The sequence below is a fragment of the Ascaphus truei genome, chromosome 10 (genome assembly GCF_040206685.1).
Source record: "Ascaphus truei isolate aAscTru1 chromosome 10, aAscTru1.hap1, whole genome shotgun sequence".
Lineage (NCBI taxonomy): Eukaryota > Metazoa > Chordata > Amphibia > Anura > Ascaphidae > Ascaphus > Ascaphus truei.
Window position 1 is genome coordinate 29,570,601 of NC_134492.1, and position 26,175 is coordinate 29,596,775.

General features: G+C 48.5%; 1 protein-coding gene across 3 annotated transcripts in view; it reads right to left on the reverse strand.

Annotated features, from left to right (window-relative positions):
* SSBP3 (single stranded DNA binding protein 3) overlaps positions 1-26,175 on the reverse strand; it is a 47,114-nt gene that overhangs the window by 14,957 nt on the left and 5,982 nt on the right. The gene's annotated exons all lie outside the window — the stretch shown is intronic.

Consider the following 26,175-nt stretch of genomic DNA (forward strand, 5'->3'; position numbering starts at 1 on the left):
CGGATACCTTTTTGAGCTCTGCCCTTTGGCAACAAAGTATCACAACCAGATCTGTTGCAGTGTTCCAAGCAGCAAACCTTCTATTACTCTGAAAGCTGTAACAATAATGTGTTACACTTCGTAATAATATAATGTTGCATATCAGTTGCAGCATTTTGCAGCACAGAGGTAGAAGGCGGCCATTTCGTTAGGCACACAATCGGATGTATTACAGATTTACAACAGGAGCACCAAACGATTGCCAGCTTAGGTAAAATTTAGAATTATACGTTGTCACACGCTTTACATATATAAAAAAACAGCACAGACAGCCAGCAGACTCATGTACATTATATGTGAATACAGCATAGCTACATGCAGCTGGAAACTGTGTATATCAATATACCGATGTAAACACTATATCAAGATTTGTAAATCAGCATCATATGTAGCACTTAGTATAATTATACACAGACAATATGCAAAATACAAGAATAGCAGCATTCAAGATTACCAGCTGGTGCCTAGTACGTGTACGCACGCACACGCACGCACGCACACACACGCACGCACGCACACACGCACACACGCACGCACACACGCACGCACACACGCACGCACACACGTTTTTGTTATTCATCCAACTAAATTTACAGCACAGGAAAGTCTGTATGTGACAGAAGCTGTACTCGCAGTCCAGTATAGCTACATACAGCTGTATACAGTGTAGATCCATACTAACTTGATTTACACCGCATCAGGCTCTGCAGCCAGGGACATTTCAGTGTCCGAGAGGGTACAATAAATGACATTTGGTAAAGGTGACACAAAAGTGGCACGTTATTGTGGAGGTCATGTACAGAGCCCTATCCATCAGTCACTGGACATGCAGCATCCAATAGGAATCACTCTGCTAACATGCAGCATCCAATAGGAATCACTCTGCTAACATGCAGCATGTCTGTAAACAGAGGCAAACTGAATACTAATTGCACGATGTAACAGTCTCAGTTATATCCATGTACCCAGAGCGAGCTACCTCCAATGCTGCCGGAGAGCCACGCTGCTGGGTTTTAATGCAAGATCTCTCATGCTGGTCCCTAGAAATGGATCTTAATCTGCAACAAACCTGCATCTTTAATTCAAACACAAAAACCTACGAAGGAAGCAGAAGCCTCAGACGACACGCTCAGGTGAGAGGAGAACCAAGTGATACAGTACTACAGAGGCATGCCCAGAATGCGACATTGTGCTGGCCACATCCAGCCCAGGAGATCAGCAGACTACAGCAGACAGCACAAGCAGATAAGGGGGGAAGTTTAATTGGACTCCAGCTAGGCCTTTTATCTCATTAAAGTGCTCTGATCTTCCTCTGTCCATGGGAGCTGCTACACCTGGAGGTCTGTGTTCAAACACGCGGATACACATCCAGAGGCGAGACTGCCCCACGCATCCTGATATGGAGCCCTGTCCATGCACACCAGTGACGTAATCACTGAACCGCAGGACCTGTGCTACCATATTTAGTGTTTAAGAAACGTTGATGATCCCTTTAGCAGTCAGAGATCAAAAGGATATAAATCTGTGACAATAACAAACCAGATCTCCCCCCACCAAGGTGACAATAACAAACCAGATCTCTCCCCACCAACGTGACAATAACAAACCAGATCTCCCCCCACCAAGGTGACAATAACAAACCAGATCTCTCCCCACCAACGTGACAATAACAAACCAGATCTCTCCCCACCAACGTGACAATAACAAACCAGATCTCTCCCCACCAACGTGACAATAACAAACCAGATCTCCCCCACCAACGTGACAATAACAAACCAGATCTCCCCCACCAACGTGACAATAACAAACCAGATCTCTCCCCACCAACGTGACAATAACAAACCAGATCTCCTCCACCAACGTGACAATAACAAACCAGATCTCCTCCACCAACGTGACAATAACAAACCAGATCTCCTCCACCAACGTGACAATAACAAACCAGATCTCCCCCACCAACGTGACAATAACAAACCAGATCTCCCCCCACCAAAACATGACAAGATCACACTAGAGGCCCCCCTCCCCCCTCTCCTGCTGGTAATCCTTTGACAAACGCTCTGTTTTTATAAGCAGGATAACAACTATTCAAGAGCCGCTCTCATGCTAGGGAAGGAACTCTATAATACTACAATATCCAGGATAATTCCAACAGAATACAATATATTCCTGAGTATTACAATGATCATTTATTATGCACAAACATACTACACAGAGCAGCACAATGGCGTGTGCAGATAATAACATTACTAAATGAACACACACTGATGGCGGGGTAATGAGGGCCTGTGAGCAGCTCACAATCTAAGTAGGGAGAATGCAACCTCCTTCCCCCCTGTACCTTATGTTTCTAGTGTTTCTAAAAGCAACTCGCCAAGAAGCTAGCGACTGGGACACTTTATAATAAATATATATCAAAGTCCAATGATTCAGACACCGTGATAAATTATAGGATTTAATACTAACAATGTACAGCAACAAGGTACCCAACAAACACCCCAGTGCAGGTATCACAAGAACAGGCATTCCACACCAAAAGAGAGTTGGTCACTTCCTTCCAGGATGAGCAATCCTGGCCACTGCAGTCCGAGTAGGACAGCTTGCCTGGGCCCCAGTTACAGTCCAGACCATCTAGTCCTCCGGCTACTTCCCTTCCAGGGGGGGATCGTGGCTAGTAGCCTCTTGGCTACTCTGGCTTTTGTGGTGCGGACCGCCACCCGAAGTTGGGTGCCCCCAAGTGACAAAGTGCTTCCTGGAGGCTTAACACTTATTTATATTATGTCCCGTGTATTACTGCTGTGAAGCGCTACACATTAATGGCGCTATATAAATAGAAATACATATACATACTCCAGGTAGCTCTCATCCTGAGATCCCGATGCAGATACAATCCACGGGGATCTCCAGTCACTGAGACCTACTTCCTGGACCTCTGGCTCGGCTAGCCTGTTATAGTAACCGGGCTCGCTCCCATTGAAAAATGCTGGGAAATGACCGCCAGCCAATCTGCATTGTCTCTAACTCATGGACCAATCAGGGACGAGCGGGCGGCCAACAGACCAAATCACACAAGGGGGCGTGGTTACGGCACAAAACGCTGCCCAAGGGAAGGATCACCAAAAGGAGAGAAATGCAAAACGGGTCAATCCCGTAAGCACCGATGAAGCACAGCGGCACATGGCTAGTTCAGTGCTCCAGGCACCCAAGCCGAGCTTGGCACTGAGATGTGGGAGCAGGACAATGCTCCGTATTTGTAATGCGACTTCCCCCACCGTTCCCCAATAGTATGCACACTACAAACACACCGATGGCCAGGCCGATACTATGGGGCTCCCTTCCCTGACAGTTCTTCAGGGATTATAGCCACTTTTACCACCATAAATCCAGTTAACATACAGTTTTTACACAGGCATCTACTTTGTGCCCAACATTAACCCTGGACTCCCCACATACAATACGGACGAGAATGGGTCAAGGCTTGACCTTTATTTTGGGAGTCCCACTGTCCATTCCGTCACACTGATCACCAAAACTAATCACAATAAAACCAATACAAGCTGCCAACATAAACCCTCTCACTGCTGGACAGAATGATGGGTTGTTGATTTTGCAGGTGTACATTACGAGGACTAAATGATTGTGTTCAATCCTGGTTACAGATTGCAGATTGTTTGGTCCGGGGATCCTGGCATTGATTTCCTTTCCAATTTATGAAAGGCCAGATAAAGAAGCAGCTGGGGAATTGTTAGCCATGACATCTAACAGTATCGGGTATTAAACACACACACACCGACAAAAATAATGCTCTTTCCACAATAGCAGAAGTACCAGAGGGGCAGGCAGGGCACAATCAGTACAGAGCAGGGGCTCTCAATCCTGTCCTCAAGACCTCCCGTAGGTCAGGTTTTCAGGATATCCCAGGTTCACACCGGTGGCATAATCAGTGGCTGAAGACTGAGCCACATGTGCTGAAGCAGGGATATCCTGACAACCTGACCTACTGGGGGGAGGGGGGGAGAGGGGTCTTGGGAACTGGAGTTGAGAACCCCTGGTACAGAGAAAGCAGCATCACCAGCTTAGTACTTATTCTCAATGACGTCTCTATGCTACAGGACTCATCAACTGCTGGCCAATTCCAGTCCATTAATGGTCATGCAGAGGCTGTCAGGCCTTCTGCTCCAGCTAATTTGATGGCATTATACCAAGGTAAAGATGAAGTGTGAAGCTGAATGTCCCTCTGTGCTGGAGATCAATACAAACAGGGCGGGGACACAAATGTTAATCACTTCAAACACAAGACTCCAGGAAAAAAAACAGCCCCCGTTATATATACACAAGAGCCATAGACTTGCACAGAACACTGCAGGAGTTGGGTTACTATAGGTTAATTCCACATTGTGTGATCGGTGGGGTGGGGGGGGGGGGGGAAGGGTTCAGATAATCGTTCTCCCAACTTAACGAGGAAAGCACTTCAGCTACAATCAGTGACGCTCGTTTGTTACAAGCAAAGCAAACAAGATACATCGTGCAGTGACAAAAGTGACCATAGCATGCGGCAGTGTCATCGCCATTCCCATCTGGCTTTGTTGTGTCTCTCTCATTATGGGCTTTGTGGTGTCCATGAATGGCAGGCAGGGGGGGGGGGAAGGGGGGCGCATCTGCTCCAATCTGCCCACTGCAATCTGCTAATTCTGCTACCGTGACAGCCATCAATCAGGTCGTAATGTGCTGACCACAAGACCCAGGGGACAGGATTCTCATGTCAGATGCAGCCGCTATTTAAGAACACGCTGGTGCCAGGTTTTATGGCAGTGCAGCTGCTGCTATACACAGTCCAACACAATGAGAGGGGCAGCCCCACTTAACATTCCAGTAACTGCCCAAGGACAGAGCAGCCAGTCAATGACTGGTCAACAAATGTTTATACAGTATATACTGTACACATACACGCGTACACAATGCAAACAATTACAGCTGATGACTTTCTGTAGCTGAAAATGTAAAAAATATTATTTTATTTTTTACTCCATGTTACCCACCATTAAAATGAACATCTAGATACTGTACAGTATTTACACAACACGCTGTGCTGTTTGTAGTGCAAGAGGGGTATCTCATCAGCGACATCTACTCCTTGGGGGGCCTCGGTATAAATAAAACAGTAATTAACAGTTCAATATTGTTCTGTTTTCCTCTGTATTATAAAATAATACGTGCGCGACCTGCACATTACAACACCCAGCGCCTGTCCGCTGTTGTTAATGGGCGCGCATTCTGTATCTGCTACTCGAACCAGACCAGCAAAGACATGGCAGAATATCCACCCCTCTGACCAAGCTCTGAAACCCTATGATAAAACCAAAACACAAGTAATAAAGGTACCAAGCACAGTCCTGGGAGAAATAGCCACAGAACAATGGAGGGGGGGGGGCAGGAACAAGATGGTGTTTAAAACCAAGACTCCATCACATGTTGGGGATCTCTTTCCTAATCCTGGACCCGGCCATATACACATCTGCTCTCACCCACACCTCCATACCACCTCTCTCCCTGCTAATGGTGTTAACCCATCTAATTTAATAGCGACCAACCTTAAAACTCACATTGCAAAAGAAGCATCCCAATAGCCTGCACTCATGGCTACTGTCCCACACCCACAGTTACTTCTACCAACCATCGTGTCCAAGCGCTGCCATCTACTGCACTTATTCCCTCACCTGCTGTCTCTGTAACTCTCCCAACATGTATGTATGTATGGTCTTTATTTATATAGCGCCATTAATGTACATAGCGCGTCACTGTAGTAATATACACGACAATCATATAAATAGCAAATAATACAAATAACAGGTCATGGGAATAAGCGCTTCAGACATAAAAGTAACATTTAGGAAAAGGAGTCCCCGCTCTGAAGAGCTTACAATCTAACAAGACACTTAGATTGTAAGCTCTCCGTGGCAGGGATTTCCTTTCCTATTGTCTGACTTTGCTGCGCTTATTGTATTATTATAATTCCTTGTACTGTATTCTGTGTGAAGCGCAGAGTACACTTTTGGCGCTACATAAATAAAGATATACATACACAGAAAAGCCAGGGAAAAAGTGTGACAGCAGATGGATGGGGGGATGGTGGCCATATTCAATGCCGGCCCCTGCCCAGTATATAGGTGCACTGACAGGAACAATGACAAAAATCTGGGGAGCGCGGTTTACAAACATTACAAAGGAATGAGGACCAGTCTCTAAAGATGACAGATACTTCACGACCACTCGTCCAGTTACAGGTGTCCAAACCAAACTTTCTCACTAGTTATACAAAAAGAGCAGCTTCTGCTCAGCTTAGGTGATTGTGAATGTATGAGGGGTGCATGCAGGGATACAATGTATTAGCAAAAAGGAGACGTATACCCATACACAGAATGCACTCAACCTCTTAGGAATAGAACTCAACTTATCACACTGGAAAGAGATGGAAATCCATCTCCACTAATAGATATCTTTATTAAAGTTGCAAAAGAAATTGTTTAAAACCTATTTCAACAAATAGCGTTTTTAACCAAGTGAGCCCCATATATAAAAAGACAAACTGGTTTAAACTGCCACATAGTATCCGTAGTCCGTAACTAACATTCACACTCAATGGTGTGTCTCATCATCCTAGGAGGGATGCATTAATCGTAGATGTGATGTGAAAAGTGAATAAGTGTGTATAATAACGGTGGTAAAATCCACAAATGTGAAAAAAAAAAAAAAAAGAGGCTAAAGGTGGCTGCGGGGTAATACGCAGACCTGCGATGAGTGAAATATAATTATGACACAATTAAAATTACGCTATTTCTTGAAATAGGTTTTAAACAATTTCTTTTGCAACTTTAACAAAGATATCTATTAGTGGAGATGGATTTCCATCTCTTTCCAGTGTGATAAGTTGAGTTCTGTTCCTAAGAGGTTGAGTGCATTCTGTGTATGGGTATACGTCTCCTTTTTGCCCTTTTTTTCTCACTTGATTGAATTTTTCAGGAAAGACGCTTCACACGACCCAGAGCTGCTTGTGGCTGCACCCAGAGCCAACAAATAACAAACACAAAATAACAAACACAAAGTGTCCTTTCCAGATCCATGGAGCTCAAATCCCTGTGTGTTTATACTGGATCCTCTGTACACACAGGAATCTCGGCGTACAACAGGCTGTCTGGAACAGCCTCCTACGCTCCGATTTGTAAACATAATACTCTTATTTGATTTCAATTTAATCTAGGATGCAATTTGTCTGCAGTACAGATATTAAACTAGCAGGTTACTTAACAAGAAAACAAAACGTTTCAGAGGCTCAACGTTGATGAACAAACTTCCACTGTATTGGAATATATAAAATAATAATTACACTATTGGCGTTCCTCTCTCTATATCTTTTTCAAAGAAAGAATATAACATACATCTGTCTTGAGAAAGATCCCAGTGGGGAACGAAACCATGTAACAAATAAACATATGTGGATTCTTTATGGTGAAGAGACGTGCTTGCTGCTTTTTGTTCTATATTCCCTATGCTGATATAGATATAGAGAATATATAGATAGAGAATATATAGATAGAGAATATATAGATAATATATAGATATAGAAAATATATATAATATATATATATCATTTCCAGGACTCTGTCATTCTGCTGTTTACCGGCTCATGTTGGGTTGGTCAGATATTCCATGCATAGTAACCCTAATTAAAACATACAAATTAGTATAACACATGATATAGTCAACACCTGTAAAAAAAAAAAATATATAGGAGAGCTTAAAATGTCCCATTATAAAAAAAGGAGAATACATAAATAAATGTATAAATAAAAACACACACACACACACACACACACACACACACACACACACACACACACACACACACACACACACACACACACACACACACACACACACACACACACACACACACTTCCAAGAATCAGTTGCCTTTTTTAGTAACGAGCACTCACAGGCTTCAATAATGGCAACACCCGGTATCCATCAGAAGTGGCTCCATTACACTTGGTGTCCACCCTGGTACCAGGCTAGGTCTCCCTCATTCTGAAAAACTGCAGAACTGCTGACCTTGTGATTAGAGGTCTCAGGCTGAACAGAAGCACCCACACAGAAGGCAGCAACTGCTCACAGGGGCTGGAGGCAGAATGATACCCTCTCAGTAACTTCCAAATCTCCCAGCTCCGTCACAGGCCAACACCACGTACTGTAAGTAACAAGCTTAATGACGACTGACGAGAAACTTCACAGCACACTGATGTCCTGCTTCCCACGTAGACAAAATCAACCCTCTGCTCCCCCCTCTCTTTACATATACCACATTTAAGAGGAATACGCTTCCCAGAATGTCAGCGACGGTGCAATGTTTTGGTTCTTGCTTTTCAGTACATCAATAATAAGCTCTTCGTAATGATGTAATATGAAGGCCATATATCGTGTGGGCCAATATATATATATTTCTCTGAAATAAAGGACAGGAGAGTGAGGGAATAAGGATGTGTAATTGCCAGGGTCTGGAGGACAGACCTGGGAAAGAGGATTAGACCTGCAGCCAGGGTTGCCACCTTCTACTGAAGGCCAACCCGGAGGAAAAAATAAATAAAAATCCCTTACTTTGTGTGGCGTGATTGTGCTGCGGCGGCGGCGTCTCCGTTATCCTGCTTCAATTTCTTCCTCCAACTGCAGCGAACATGGCCACACGGCGTCAATTGACGCCGCGTTGCCATGGCAACCGGGTGCACCGCCATGCAGCGTCTGGTTACCATGGCAATGCGGTGTCATTTGACACCGCACAGCCATGTTCACTGCAGTTGGAGGGGGAAATTGCAGCCGGATAACAGAGAATGCCGGAGACGCCGCTGCACCACACCGGCACCACGCCGCCACCCGGAGATTGACGACGGCAACTCGTAGCCCGGAGGTAAGTGACGGAAACCCGGAGTCTCCGGGTCAAACCCGGAGAGATGGCAACCCCGTCTGCATCCAGGAGAAGAGATTAGCCAGACGATCCTGTGTAATATCAACCACACATTAAATAAATGATGGTGGGTAAAAAAAAGTGACACAAACTCTGCACCGTACAGCATACAGAAAATAAAAATATCACGTGTGAGCACATCCACATCTCAGACACGTCCACAACCCGGTGTCTCCCCATTATCTCCCAGCATGCAATGCTTCCACTGCAGCCAGGGATTCTGGGTAATGACATGCAATGGAACACACTGTGTAATATCACAAATGATCAAATGTCGGTGCCATCTTGGAATAGTATTAGTGACGTTCTTATGTGAGAAGTCGAAGTGATGTGAGGCGGAGTAAACTGCTCACTTATCTGCATCCTCTCCCATTAGCTCTATAAACTAGGTATACAGCCATTATTAGTGAAACAAAGCAGCAGAGGTGGGACATTCTCAGAACAATCTCCCATCATATACAACCCTTTACAAAGAGTCTTATCCCCTAAGAAATTAGGTGCAGATTGTAAAAACCCTCCAAAAACATTTTATTACCAAGGACACAGATTAAAAGTAAAACATTAAAAAAAAAAAAGTGTATATTGGTCTGATTGATTTACAGATTGGGATGCTCAGCTACATGTAATCTGTTGAGCATGGCACTACCATTAGTTCCCATTGGTCCTAGCAGGGTACGGCCCCTTTAATGTGGTATTAACCTTGATAATGTAAGCCTTCTAAAAAATAGAATACAACAAAAAAAAAAAAAAAGAAGTAGATGTATTTTGGAGTAATTTACGATTTTTTTTCCTGGGAATATTTGTAGTTCACATTTCCCCCTATACGTAAATGAAAATAACGAGACATTTTCAGACATACGTGGCTTTAACCCACTAAACACATCACTGCTACTAGTTAAACCTGGTCTTACGTGCCGTTGCTGCTTCCTTTAAGACCCACCTTAACACACACTTGCTTAAAGAAGCATATGAGTAGCACTGTGGATATTCTGAACACGATACATAAAGCTTGGCCCCCTGCAGACGCACTTATCAGAACTCCCTCCTACTGTCTCTGTACGTTCTCCCTACCTACCAATTAGATTGTAAGCTCCTCGGGGCAGGGACTCCTCTTCCTTAATGTTACGTTTATGTCTAAAGCACTTATTCCCATGACCTGTTATTTATATTATCTCTTATTTATTTGATTACCACGTGTATTACTACTGTGAAGTGCTATGTACATTAATGGCGCTATATAAATAAAGACATACAATACAATTCTATCAGCCGTGAATAAGATAGATATAGATATATCTATTTATATATTTGAGAAAGGCTCCAGAGTGACCTGAAAGGTTGATCTGTTTAAATACATTTGATATGTTGGTGTGCCTTCTTCCTAGCACTCTATTGTACTTAAATACGTACACGCACGTGCGCACGCCCACACACACCCTGTGCCGTAATGGCGAAGCACAGGTACACAGAAAATACATGACATTATGCTGTATATCTGCACGTTGGGGACAGGCTGCAGAAGCTGCAAGTATTTGTGCCTTTTGTAAAATTCTGTGCCATCAACCCCCACCCCTCTATAATCCCCTCTCTAGGCCTTAATCACTTATGCAAATGGTACCCTTCCCCCCCCCCCTCTGCATCTGCCAAGGGTCCACACCCAAGTTCCCCCAGCTCACCCTATTCTGTGCCACAGGGTGTTAACCTTTGCAGTGCTAGACTGGCCCGAGAAGGAATCCATCTTTAGAAACACCACCAAATGAAGCCATTTCACTAACATTCACACTTAATGTCTCATCATCCTAGGAGGGATGCATTAATGGTAGATGTGGTAAGTGAAAAGTGAATGTGTGTATAATAACGGTGTATTCATGACTGGCTGCGCTCTGTTACAGTGGCAGATACACAGAAACCGTCCTAATCCTCAGAGATCTCGGAAACAATGCAGCTACCCCGACTGCTAGTCACCACGGCTGCTAGTCACCCCGACTGCAAGTCACCGCGGCGGCGGCCGCTTCCTATTGGCTCGCTTGCCACTTGAGATTTAAACCGCAGGAAGGAACACCAGGACCTTTATCAGTACAGGTCTCAGGAACTGGGGGCGGAAAGTCGCACAGTTCAGCTCTGTGGACTCCTTGGTTTCCATTCAGTTAAGAAGCAATTGCTGCTTTAATCCCATATTACTTGAATACTCTCTCCTAATATATCCTATATATAAGGAAGCAGCCCTAACCCGAGGTGTGTACCCCTTCTGCAATGGGTTAACCAGCAATGTTAATCCAGCTCTCCAGCCCCTCTCACTGGCCCTGGCTCATTTAATTGGGAAGCACCCATCCTAAGGCCTCGTCCCCCACTGCTCTCAGCTGCGCGCGCAGCGGGAACACGATACGGCCCTCTATGGGGCCGGCCCCAGTCACTACCTGCGCGCGCCTGCAGAAAGCGCGATCACTTTTCCCAAACACAAGATTCTTGTCTTTTGGCGCGGCAGCCGAGCGATGGCCCCGTCACGGCGGCGGATCAGCCAATGAGGGAGAACCACCAGTGTGATGTCATAGTTGTGCCCCCCAGTCGCGAGTGATCTGAAGTCCTTCAGATCGCTCGGGTAGAAGGAACGAGCGCCGCCAGGCACCACATCGCGTGCGCGCGACGCACCTCACTGGGGCCTTGGCCTAAGGAAGCCCTCCCGCGACCCAACCTCACCTTTCAACTACCGTTCAATCTCCCTTCTCCCATTTACTTCCAAACGACTTGAACATCTCGTATATAATGGCATGATACACTTGCTCCCCAATTGCCACACGGGGAGTGTGGTGTGTAAGGCCTGTTTCAAAATCTATCACTGCACAGTGTAAAATCCCATTCTGGTATAGGTCTTCCTAAAACCTCCATAAGTAATTCTGCATCTTCCATAGTAGAATGACTATAGGGGACATTAAAACTAATAATATTAGTCTGAGAATTATACTGTTGCAGGCATATTGTATACAGTGACACACAGTGACACACAGTGACACACAGTGACACACAGTGACACACAGTGACACACAGTGACACACCTGATGCGGCTCCTTCCCTCCCCCCCACGTGTTTATAGCTGGGAAGGACCTTCCCAAGGCTGCCTCCTCTGTTGACATTATCTGGCGTACAATAAACATTGGTTTATTTGCACAGATCCAGGCCAGCAGGCCTCACAAATTCCCCTCCTCAGGTGAGCAAGCAACAGCGAAGTTTACTAGTTAACGCTTCAAAAGCCCCAGTCCCACACAGCATCAGACTGCTGGAGGACCAGTTACACAGTCCCACACAGCATCAGACTGCTGGAGGACCAGTTACACAGTCCCACACAGCATCAGACTGCTGGAGGACCGGTTACACAGTCCCACACAGCATCAGACTGCTGGAGGACCGGTTACACAGTCCCACACAGCATCAGACTGCTGGAGGACCAGTTACACAGTCCCACACAGCATCAGACTGCTGGAGGACCAGTTACACAGTCCCACACAGCATCAGGCTGCTGGAGGACCGGTTACACAGTTCCACACAGCATCAGACTGCTGGAGGACCAGTTACACAGTCCCACACAGCATCAGACTGCTGGAGGACGAGGTACACAGTCCCACACAGCATCAGACTGCTGGAGGACCTGTTACACAGTCCCACACAGCATCAGGCTGCTGGAGGACGAGGTACACAGTCCCACACAGCATCAGACTGCTGGAGGACCAGTTACACAGTCCCACACAGCATCAGGCTGCTGGAGGACGAGGTACACAGTCCCACACAGCATCAGACTGCTGGAGGACCGGTTACACAGTCCCACACAGCATCAGGCTGCTGGAGGACGAGGTACACAGTCCCACACAGCATCAGACTGCTGGAGGACCAGTTACACAGTCCCACACAGCATCAGACTGCTGGAGGACCAGTTACACAGTCCCACACAGCATCAGACTGCTGGAGGACCAGTTACACTGTCCCACACAGCATCAGACTGCTGGAGGACCAGTTACACAGTCCCACACAGCATCAGACTGCTGGAGGACCAGTTACACAGTCCCACACAGCATCAGACTGCTGGAGGACCAGTTACACAGTCCCACACAGCATCAGACTGCTGGAGGACCGGTTACACAGTCCCACACAGCATCAGGCTGCTGGAGGACGAGGTACACAGTCCCACACAGCATCAGACTGCTGGAGGACCAGTTACACAGTCCCACACAGCATCAGACTGCTGGAGGACCAGTTACACAGTCCCACACAGCATCAGACTGCTGGAGGACCAGTTACACAGTCCCACACAGCATCAGACTGCTGGAGGACCAGTTACACAGTCCCACACAGCATCAGACTGCTGGAGGACCAGTTACACAGTCCCACACAGCATCAGACTGCTGGAGGACCAGTTACACAGTCCCACACAGCATCAGACTGCTGGAGGACCGGTTACACAGTCCCACACAGCATCAGACTGCTGGAGGACCGGTTACACAGTCCCACACAGCATCAGACTGCTGGAGGACCAGTTACACAGTCCCACACAGCATCAGACTGCTGGAGAACCAGTTACACAGTCCCACACAGCATCAGGCTGCTGGAGGACGAGGTACACAGTCCCACACAGCATCAGACTGCTGGAGGACCGGTTACACAGACCCACACAGCATCAGACTGCTGGAGGACCGGTTACACAGTCCCACAAAGCATCAGACTGCTGGAGGACCAGTTACACAGACCCACACAGCATCAGGCTGCTGGAGGACCAGTTACACAGTCCCACACAGCATCAGACTGCTGGAGGACCGGTTACACAGTCCCACACAGCATCAGACTGCTGGAGGACCGGTTACACAGTCCCACACAGCATCAGGCTGCTGGAGGACCAGTTACACAGTCCCACACAGCATCAGACTGCTGGAGGACCGGTTACACTGTCCCACGCAGCATCAGACTGCTGGAGGACCGGTTACACTGTCCCACGCAGCATCAGACTGCTGGAGGACCGGTTACACTGTCCCACGCAGCATCAGACTGCTGGAGGACCGGTTACACAGACCCACACAGCATCAGACTGCTGGAGGACCGGTTACACAGTCCCACACAGCATCAGACTGCTGGAGGACCGGTTACACAGTCCCACACAGCATCAGACTGCTGGAGGACCGGTTACACAGTCCCACACAGCATCAGACTGCTGGAGGACCAGTTACACAGTCCCACACAGCATCAGACTGCTGGAGGACCGGTTACACTGTCCCACACAGCATCAGACTGCTGGAGGACCGGTTACACAGTCCCACACAGCATCAGACTGCTGGAGGACCGGTTACACAGTCCCACACAGCATCAGACTGCTGGAGGACCGGTTACACAGTCCCACACAGCATCAGACTGCTGGAGGACCGGTTACACAGTCCCACACAGCATCAGGCTGCTGGAGGACCAGTTACACTGTCCCACACAGCATCAGACTGCTGGAGGACCAGTTACACAGTCCCACACAGCATCAGGCTGCTGGAGGACCAGTTACACAGTCCCACACAGCATCAGACTGCTGGAGGACCGGTTACACAGTCCCACACAGCATCAGACTGCTGGAGGACCAGTTACACAGTCCCACACAGCATCAGACTGCTGGAGGACCGGTTACACAGTCCCACACAGCATCAGACTGCTGGAGGACCGGTTACACAGTCCCACACAGCATCAGACTGCTGGAGGACCGGTTACACAGTCCCACACAGCATCAGACTGCTGGAGGACCAGTTACACAGTCCCACACAGCATCAGACTGCTGGAGAACCAGTTACACAGTCCCACACAGCATCAGGCTGCTGGAGGACGAGGTACACAGTCCCACACAGCATCAGACTGCTGGAGGACCGGTTACACAGACCCACACAGCATCAGACTGCTGGAGGACCGGTTACACAGTCCCACAAAGCATCAGACTGCTGGAGGACCAGTTACACAGACCCACACAGCATCAGACTGCTGGAGGACCAGTTACACAGTCCCACACAGCATCAGGCTGCTGGAGGACCAGTTACACAGTCCCACACAGCATCAGACTGCTGGAGGACCGGTTACACAGTCCCACACAGCATCAGACTGCTGGAGGACCGGTTACACAGTCCCACACAGCATCAGACTGCTGGAGGACCGGTTACACTGTCCCACGCAGCATCAGACTGCTGGAGGACCGGTTACACTGTCCCACGCAGCATCAGACTGCTGGAGGACCGGTTACACTGTCCCACGCAGCATCAGACTGCTGGAGGACCGGTTACACAGACCCACACAGCATCAGACTGCTGGAGGACCGGTTACACAGTCCCACACAGCATCAGACTGCTGGAGGACCGGTTACACAGTCCCACACAGCATCAGACTGCTGGAGGACCGGTTACACAGTCCCACACAGCATCAGACTGCTGGAGGACCAGTTACACAGTCCCACACAGCATCAGACTGCTGGAGGACCAGTTACACTGTCCCACACAGCATCAGACTGCTGGAGGACCGGTTACACAGTCCCACACAGCATCAGACTGCTGGAGGACCGGTTACACAGTCCCACACAGCATCAGACTGCTGGAGGACCGGTTACACAGTCCCACACAGCATCAGACTGCTGGAGGACCGGTTACACAGTCCCACACAGCATCAGGCTGCTGGAGGACCAGTTACACTGTCCCACACAGCATCAGACTGCTGGAGGACCAGTTACACAGTCCCACACAGCATCAGGCTGCTGGAGGACCAGTTACACAGTCCCACACAGCATCAGACTGCTGGAGGACCGGTTACACAGTCCCACACAGCATCAGACTGCTGGAGGACCGGTTACACAGTCCCACACAGCATCAGACTGCTGGAGGACCGGTTACACAGACCCACACAGCATCAGACTGCTGGAGGACCGGTTACACAGTCCCACACAGCATCAGACTGCTGGAGGACCGGTTACACAGTCCCACACAGCATCAGACTGCTGGAGGACCGGTTACACAGTCCCACACAGCATCAGACTGCTGGAGGACCGGTTACACAGTCCCACACAGCATCAGACTGCTGGAGGACCGGTTACACAGTCCCACACAGCATCAGGCTGCTGGAGGACCGGTTACACAGTCCCACACAGCATCAGACTGCTGGAGGACCGGTTACACAGTCCCACACAGCATCAGACTGCTGGAGGACCGGTTACACAGTCCCACACAGCATCAGACTGCTGGAGGACCGGTTACACAGTCCCACACAGCATCAGACTGCTGGAGGACCGGTTACACAGTCCCACACAGCATCAGACTGCTGGAGGACCGGTTACACAGTCCCACACAGCATCAGGCTGCTGGAGGACGAGGTACACAGTCCCACACAGCATCAGACTGCTGGAGGACCGGTTACACAGTCCCACACAGCATCAGACTGCTGGAGGACCGGTTACACAGACCCACACAGCATCAGACTGCTGGAGGACCGGTTACACAGTCCCACACAGCATCAGACTGCTGGAGTACCAGTTACACAGTCCCACACAGCATCAGACTGCTGGAGGACCAGTTACACAGTCCCACACAGCATCAGACTGCTGGAGGACCAGTTACACAGTCCCACACAGCATCAGACTGCTGGAGGACCAGTTACACAGTCCCACATAGCATCAGACTGCTGGAGGACCAGTTACACAGTCCCACACAGCATCAGACTGCTGGAGGACCAGTTACACAGTCCCACACAGCATCAGACTGCTGGAGGACCAGTTACACTGTCCCACACAGCATCAGACTGCTGGAGGACCGGTTACACAGTCCCACACAGCATCAGGCTGCTGGAGGACGAGGTACACAGTCCCACACAGCATCAGACTGCTGGAGGACCGGTTACACAGTCCCACACAGCATCAGACTGCTGGAGGACCGGTTACACAGTCCCACACAGCATCAGACTGCTGGAGGACCGGTTACACTGTCCCACGCAGCATCAGACTGCTGGAGGACCGGTTACACAGTCCCACACAGCATCAGACTGCTGGAGGACCGGTTACACAGTCCCACACAGCATCAGACTGCTGGAGGACCGGTTACACAGTCCCACACAGCATCAGGCTGCTGGAGGACCGGTTACACAGTCCCACACAGCATCAGACTGCTGGAGGACCGGTTACACAGTCCCACACAGCATCAGGCTGCTGGAGGACCAGTTACACAGTCCCACACAGCATCAGACTGCTGGAGGACCAGTTACACAGTCCCACACAGCATCAGGCTGCTGGAGGACCAGTTACACAGTCCCACACAGCATCAGGCTGCTGGAGGACGAGGTACACAGTCCCACACAGCATCAGACTGCTGGAGGACCAGTTACACAGTCCCACACAGCATCAGGCTGCTGGAGGACCAGTTACACAGTCCCACACAGCATCAGGCTGCTGGAGGACGAGGTACACAGTCCCACACAGCATCAGACTGCTGGAGAACGAGGTACATGGCCGCGGTTATTAGAATTCTGGCTCAAAAGTTCATGAAGAACGATTGCAATCCACAATTATAAAGAACTCTTATGTTTGTCCGCTAACAGATATCACAACCTACAGCGAATCAAAAACCCTCACCGGATAAACCGCATGTTGATTTTGTTATCGGCCGATGATGATGGCTACCTGTACCCGAAGCAAGAGAAGGATTCCCCGGGAACTCCAGAAGTGCCTCAACTTGGGCTGCGTTACAGGATAAGTAAGAAGAGAAGAAATAGCGCACAGCCAGGGAGCCAGGTGGAGATAAAAATAAAATTCCATTTATTTCAGTGCATAGCTGATGACATCTTCACCCCGTTGGGGACAGAAAAACACACCTCCTACGCGTTTCGGACCGGTAGGTCCTTTATCACACCTCCTACCGGTCCGAAACGCGTAGGAGGTGTGTTTTTCTGTCCCCAACGGGGTGAAGATGTCATCAGCCATGCGCTGAAATAAATGGAATTTTATTTTTATCTCCACCTGGCTCCCTGGCTGTGTGCTATTTCTTCTCTTCTTACTGCTTCTGGATTTCCCTTCATGGCTGGCACGCCACTGATTATTCCTGGAGATGATGACGCGAGTGGGTAAGAGACTTTAAGACTGCAATAGTTGAGTACTTTCATGTGTTTATTCAAGTGACTCACAGGTCTATATATTATACCCACTCCCACTGGTTTCTTCATGGAATTGTTATATACTGTAATAACAGTCTTTATCTGGATGAAGTTATGCTGGGGTTGAGCACCCTATTTCTCCTTGCGTTACAGGATAAGAAGGAAGAACCCAGTGAGGTTTCTAAGGCCACGTAATAGCGCTGGCGACAAAGCCAGTGATGTCACGAAGGGGGCGGGCAGAGTGTAGTAGGCACTCTGTGATTGGTTTAGAGACAGTCACATGTGGCGACTGTCTCTCCCAAAATCAAATTGCAATGGCTTCGAAATTTTTTTTATCTTCGTCGCCATTAATATAGGCGCATGCGACAAATTCAATGTATTTGTTTTGGCGCGACGTCGCCGGGCACTATAAGCGCAGCCTAAGTGAGTCAACTGCAACCCAATGCTGGACCAATAAAAAGGCATCATACAACCAAGGTTTTCTTTGGACGATAGTGTGACCTGGTTTTCGAAGCTGAGCGAGTCTTAGGCTGAGTACATAGAAGGACAGTCAGCGCTGAGCTGTGCGGATGCTCCACGATGAGCCCCGTCATCCTCAATGAGGATGTCTTGAGAGGGGGCTCCCGCGAGCGTCCGCAGGCGTGCTGAGGCGCAGGGATATTCAGCCGACAGCAGAGCCTGTTTCTGAGCGCGCTGTCGGCTGAAAACCTCCAATCAGAGCGAAGCAGCGTCAACGTCACTCGCCGCTTCGCGGGCTATTAGCCCAGTGACGTCAGTGCCCCGCCTCCCGATCGCGCACGCTGGCTCATCTGTTAGTTCATGCAATCGCTCGATTGCGCAGACGAGCCTCAGCGTCAGCGCGGCTCCCCCCCCCTCTATGGACGCAGCCTTACAGGGGAGGTGCAGCCCATTCTGGGGCATGTCGTCTTCAAAAAACATTGGCATTCCTTACAACAGACACAGGGGATAATTAGCAGATTCTTGCATTGTGTCAGGAGGTAAGAGGGTCAGGTCAGCGGTATTGTACACCTTGGATTACCGATATATGGCTGCTTTTCCCTCTTACAGCAAGGAGGCCTTTTGTTTTTAGCAGTGTAAAACTTCATATGCGAATTGCAAATGTATCTGAGATTTATGTCCTTTTGTTTCGGAGAAAGAGGTAAAGAAAGGAAATGAATGAGGTGGGAATGTCTCCCACGCTGGAAATCTGCATAGATTCTCCTTCACACCATCCACCGCTAGCCTGGTCAGTTAGCCACACTGCCCCACCCAAAGCAAAGTCTGAGTGTAAGACACAACATCTGCCCTCCGAAAGCAAATAGCAGCGCAGCATGGACACAGAACGCTCCGCAAGCCTGTAACACGGACTCATCAATCCTCCGCATGCATGTAACACGGACTCACACAATCCTCCGCATGCCTGTAACACACTCACACAATCCTCCGCAAGCCTGTAACACAGACTCATCAATCCTCCGCATGCATGTAACACGGACTCACACAATCCTCCGCAAGCCTGTAACACGGACTCACACAATCCTCCGCAAGCCTGTAACACGGACTCACACAATCCTCCGCAAGCCTGTAACACAGACTCACAGAATCCTCCGCAAGCCTGTAACACTCACACAATCCTCCGCATGGCTGTAACACACTCACACAATCCTCCGCAAGCCTGTAACACGGAAACACCAAATCCTCCGCATGCATGTAACACGGAAACACCAAATCCTCCGCATGCCTGTAACACGGAAACACCAAATCCTCCGCATGCCTGTAACACGGACACACAGAATCCTCCGCATGCCTGTAACACGGACACACAGAATCCTCAGCATGCCTGTAACACGGACGCACAGAATCCTCCGCATGCCTGTAACACGGACACACAGAATCCTCCGCATGCCCGTAACACGGACACACAGAATCCTCCGCATGCCTGTAACACGGACACACAGAATCCTCCGCATGCCTGTAACACGGACACACAGAATCCTCCGCATGCCTGTAACAAGGACGCACAGAATCCTCCGCATGCCTGTAACACAGACTCACAGAATCCTCCGCATGCCTGTAACACGGACACACAGAATCCTCCGCATGCCTGTAACACGGACACTCAGAATCCTCCGCATGCCTGTAACACGGACACACAGAACCCTCCGCATGCCTGTAACACGGACGCACAGAATCCTCCGCATGCCTGTAACACGGACACACAGAACCCTCCGCATGCCTGTAACACGGACACACAGAATCCTCCGCATGCCTGTAACACGGACACACAGAATCCTCCGCATGCCTGTAACACGGACACACAGAATCCTCCGCATGCCTGTAACACGGACACACAGAATCCTCCGCATGCCTGTAACACGGACACACAGAATCCTCCGCATGCCTGTAACACGGACACACAGAATCCTCCGCATGCCTGTAACACGGACGCACAGAATCCTCCACATGCCTGTAACACGGACACTCAGAATCCTCCGCATGCCCGTAACACGGACACACAGAATCCTCCGCATGCCTGTAACACGGACACTCAGAATCCTCCGCATGCCCGTAACACGGACACACAGAATCCTCCGCATGCCTGTAACACGGACGCACAGAATCCTCCGCATGCCTGTAACACGGACACACAGAATCCTCCGCATGCCCGTAACACGGACGCACAGAATCCTCCGCATGCCTGTAACACGGACACACAGAATCCTCCGCATGCCTGTAACACGGACACACAGAATCCTCCGCATGCCTGTAACACGGACACACAGAATCCTCCGCATGCCTGTAACACGGACGCACAGAATCCTCCGCATGCCTGTAACACGGACACACAGAATCCTCCGCATGCCCGTAACACGGACGCACAGAATCCTCCGCATGCCTGTAACACGGACACACAGAATCCTCCGCATGCCTGTAACACGGACACACAGAATCCTCCGCATGCCTGTAACACGGAAACACCTAATCCTCCGCAAGCCTGTAACACGGACACACAGAATCCTCCGCATGCCTGTAACACGGACACACAGAATCCTCCGCATGCCTGTAACACGGGACACACAGAATCCTCCGCATGCCTGTAACACGGACGCACAGAACCCTCCGCATGCCCGTAACACGGACACACAGAACCCTCCGCATGCCTGTAACACGGAAACACCTAATCCTCCGCAAGCCTGTAACACAGACTCACAGAATCCTCCGCATGCCTGTAACACGGACACACAGAATCCTCCGCATGCCTGTAACACGGACACACAGAATCCTCCACATGCCTGTAACACGGACGCACAGAATCCTCCGCATGCCTGTAACACGGACACACAGAACCCTCCGCATGCCTTTAACACGGACACACAGAATCCTCCGCATGCCTGTAACACGGACACACAGAATCCTCCGCATGCCTGTAACACAGACACACAGAATCCTCCGCATGCCTGTAACACGGACACTCAGAATCCTCCGCATGCCTGTAACACGGACACACAGAATCCTCTGCATGCCTGTAACACGGACACACAGAACCCTCCGCATGCCTGTAACACGGACACTCAGAATCCTCCGCATGCCTGTAACACGGACACACAGAATCCTCTGCATGCCTGTAACACGGACACACAGAACCCTCCGCATGCCTGTAACACGGACACACAGAACCCTCCGCATGCCTGTAACACGGACACCTGACTCGCAACCAAACACCTTTTATCTTCATGGTGCATCGGAACGTGTCCTCCTAGTAACATTCTGAAGTTGCAAAACAGTGAAAGATGTTGCCTGCCAGCTTTATGCAGAACACCAACCTCACGCGGTGGACAATAGTTATATTGTTTTATTAGATGCTCAAACTCAATAAACTCAAGAATATAGAACAGATTCCATATATAAAGGAGACTTGCAGATACTTTGCTCTGCTCCTGCGCTCTACTCAGAACTGTCTCCTTTCCACCTCTACTGCTCTCTCGCCTTAAACTTGTTCCCCTCACCTGTGGAACTCCCTTCCACTCGGTATACCCCAACGCCAAGCACCTTCTCTCCCAACCTTTAAGTCAAACCTAAAAACTCACCTACTCCACTTATTCCCTCACCTGGTGTCTCTGTAAGGCTGCGTCCAGGGTTGCTGCAGCCGTGCGGAGGCGCGCTGAGGGAAAGTGGGTGCTTTCCCTGGCCTTGGTTAGCGCGCCGTCCGGGGGCGTGTCGGGGGGCGGGCCAGTGACGTCACGGAGCTGGTTCGCCCTCATTGGGCGAACCGCTCACGTGACCGGCCCTGCGCTCCCGTGAGCGCTTGAATCTAAAAATTTCGTAAGACCTACGCTTCCGCCAGCGTGCGCGAGCCCCTGCTAAAGCCGCTCTCATTGCAGCTGCAGGGGCTCACTGGTAAGCGAAAGCGCGCCTCAGCACGGGTCAGCGCCAAAGCGCTGACCATGCCAGAGGCCTAAGTCTCCCAAAATTCCACTTCGATTGTAAGCTCTCCGGGGCAGGGATTTCCTTTCCTATTGTCTGACTTTGTTGCACTTATTGTATTAGAATTCCCTGCACTGTCTCTTTTGGAAAGCGCAGAGTACACTGTGGGCACTATATAAAGATATACATAATCTTCCTCTATAAAATCAAGAACTAATAAAACCAGAAAAGTCCTGAGTGATTTCACAGACAGGTTGGATTCAGATGGAAATGATCAAGTTTTTAATATAAAAATGGGAGTGAGGCTTTAATAAACATTTTAATTAACCTAACCTTGTAAAACACCCTTCCGTTTCCAGTGACTCTTAACCATTCCGTGTATGTGCACTGACATAATTGGCTGGTATTTCCTCACTCAAGCACAATGCTTTTGTTCATATATTAACATATATTTTTTTATTTATTTATTTATAAAATGTGTTACCAGGAAGTAATACATTGAGAGTTACCTCTCGTTTTCAAGTATGTCCTGGGCACAGAGTTAATGTATATGTCTCATTGCTGAAAATGTCAGGGTCAGTTCTGCGTCCAGCACAATATTGGGATGACTTTCAGATTATTAAACATTTGAGGGAGGTTTTTGTCAGAACAACCAGATTTCAGCAAGATTCCCATGAAGGAGCTGTGGCCCCTACCCAGCCTGCATCAAGATTCCCATGAAGGAGCCGTGGCCCCTACCCAGCCTGCATCAAGATTCCCATGAAAGAGCCACAGCCTGGATCAAGATTCCAACTAAGGACTCAACTTCTAAAACAAATACTTTTTACATCTAGAAAGTGTGAAAAACAAAATGTTAAACAAATACAGACCTGTGACTGAGCTGGAGCTGCCGTGCCCCTTCTGTGACTACTAGTGACATGGAGCCCCCACTCACCCTCATACAAACAGCTCTACTACACACACACAGGAATTCCTATGGATATCATTTTGTTCCAAGGGAGGATACGTTCATTTTGATCTCTCTCGATAGATAGATAGATAGATAGATAGATAGATAGATAGATAGATAGATAGATAGATAGATAGATAGATAGATAGATAGATAGATATACTGAGTTAAGTTATGGTGAGTAAAAAAAGTGACAAAAACCCTCCACCTTCCTGTGGAGGGTTTTTGTCACTTTTTTTACTCACCATAACTTAACTCAGTATTATGGTTTGGCCTATCCCATAAGCCTCTCTTGCATTCCCAGTAAAATCAACCCCACACTGATGAGACCCATCAAGGTCGAAACAGCTGTCTGTGGGTGGTTTTCTGGGTATGCACCTTAACCCTGGCTGTGCTCGAAGCTGTGACCATGCAGCAAGCTTAAGCCTATAGGGAACCATGTTAAAAATGGTTATTGAGGCAAAAAGTGACAGTGTGTGCTCATTTGCATGTCATTTCCCAGAATCCCTTGCTGCAGTGGAAGTGCTGTATGCTGGGTGATAATGGGGAAAGGCGGGGTTGCAGACCTGCCTAAGACATGCAGATGAGCATACAGCTATATTTGTATATATATATATATATATATATATATATATATATATATATATATATATATATATATATATATATATATATATATATATATATATATATCCATTCTACCTGTCTCCTCCCCGTCACGCCTAAGCAGTTTGGGCAGTGACAGGTTAATCCATGGGCGTTTCGACCCCTCTACATGCTCCTCTCTGATGGACAGGAGTGTGGTGGTGACTGATGGCCTGTGTAAGCCTATCAGGGATAGGTATAGACCACGAGTCCGCCCCTTCTGGTCCCTGATGGGAGGGACTGCCAAATTTAGTGAGTCCTGGTCTGGATGAGGAAGAGACCAGTAGGGCTGTGAGCCTCTCCCATCAGGGATGAGCGTGCCCACCCCCAGTCCGTAGGGGCTGGAGGAACATCTGATTGCTACAGATCACCCCATACTACCGGGGTCCAACACCATTCATAGTTCTGGAGCCTCTAAGACTGCACCGCTGTGCATGAAACATCTAATGCAGTGACTGCAATAAAGTCCCCTTGTTCATCATACCTCTGCCTGCGTGTCAGTCCTTGGGCAGGGGGGGAAAGAAGTGTGCAATAGTGGGGACTGATCTCCCGACAGCCTGGAGCCCACTACGGCTGGAGGCGCTAAGCCCCCTGAGAAGCAGCTCAGAGGAAGAACCTAAGCCTGACCTGATCTCCATATCACCACAGCTCTCCTGACCTTAACAGGTATGTGCACCGCACCCTAGGTAGCAGAAGCGCTGTATCTCCCATTTAGAAACAATGCTACATATATATAACATTAAAAAAAATAAAAAAACACAACAGAAAGTATTGTATTGGAGTGTAAAAATTTGCATTCTGTAATTAAAAATCACACCTTTCCCCTTAATAACCTAAGTCTCATGATACAAATCAGGTGGGACCAAGTCTTTCATCTAATTGACTAATTACAGATTTTAATATAGCGAGCAAATAAACCACTGGTGACATTTTATTCTAACTAGGGACAGGAATGGGGACATTTTGGCTCACTGAGATATATGCTGTACGTCCTTTCTATATCGGCAGAATGGTTAGACCCAAAGCGATGAATCTGCCCGGCCATCTATGGTACCGGAGTGCAATTCTATGGACAATACTGTATATTCATCTTGTTAATATCAGAGACTCAAAAACAGCATTAGGGTTAGGACCACAAAGATCGTTCAATAAATTCAGCTCCCTGACCTAACACACATCATCAGCACTACAGGAACGGAAGCAATAAGGCAACACTGATTTGCTGCAGGTTTCCAGGCTTTTAAAACATATCAAACAGCTTTGAAAATGGCATAAGTTGCTGGGGGGTCCGATAAGATCACCCTTCTGATATAGTCATTTTCTCATACCGGGCACAACAGATAAGTGCAGACAAACCTCGGCTACAGAAAGCGTAGTTAGGAATATACAGGCATACCCCGCATTAACGTGCGCAATGGGACCGGAGCATGTATGTAACACAGGCATACCCCGCATTAACGTGCGCAATGGGACCGGAGCATGTATGTAAAGAGAAAATGTACTTAAAGTGAAGCACTCCCTTTTCCACTTATCGATGCATGTACTGTACTGCAATCGTCATATACGTGCATACCTGTTGTAAATAACGCATTTGTAACAGGCTCTATAGTCTCCCCGCTTGCGCACAGCTTCGGTACAAGTAGTGAGCCGGTATTGCTGTTCAGGACGTGCTGACAGGCGCATGATATGTCCTTACTCGCGAGTGTATTTAAAGTGAGTGTCCTTAAACCGGGGTGTGCCTGTATACAGCTCATAAGCCATTATTGACTCTTGATTTTATTACATATTATTTTGACTTTAAATGTTTATCTGCGCATTTATTTCCACAGAGAGAGAGAGAGAGTCCATCGGGTTCGCAAGCGGATGAAGCTCAATCATCAGTTGCCTTTTTTTTACAGAACCGGCTGCTTTGTGACGGTTACAACAGATTCCCGGACTCCCTGAATGAGTTGTGGCCCTAAGCGAA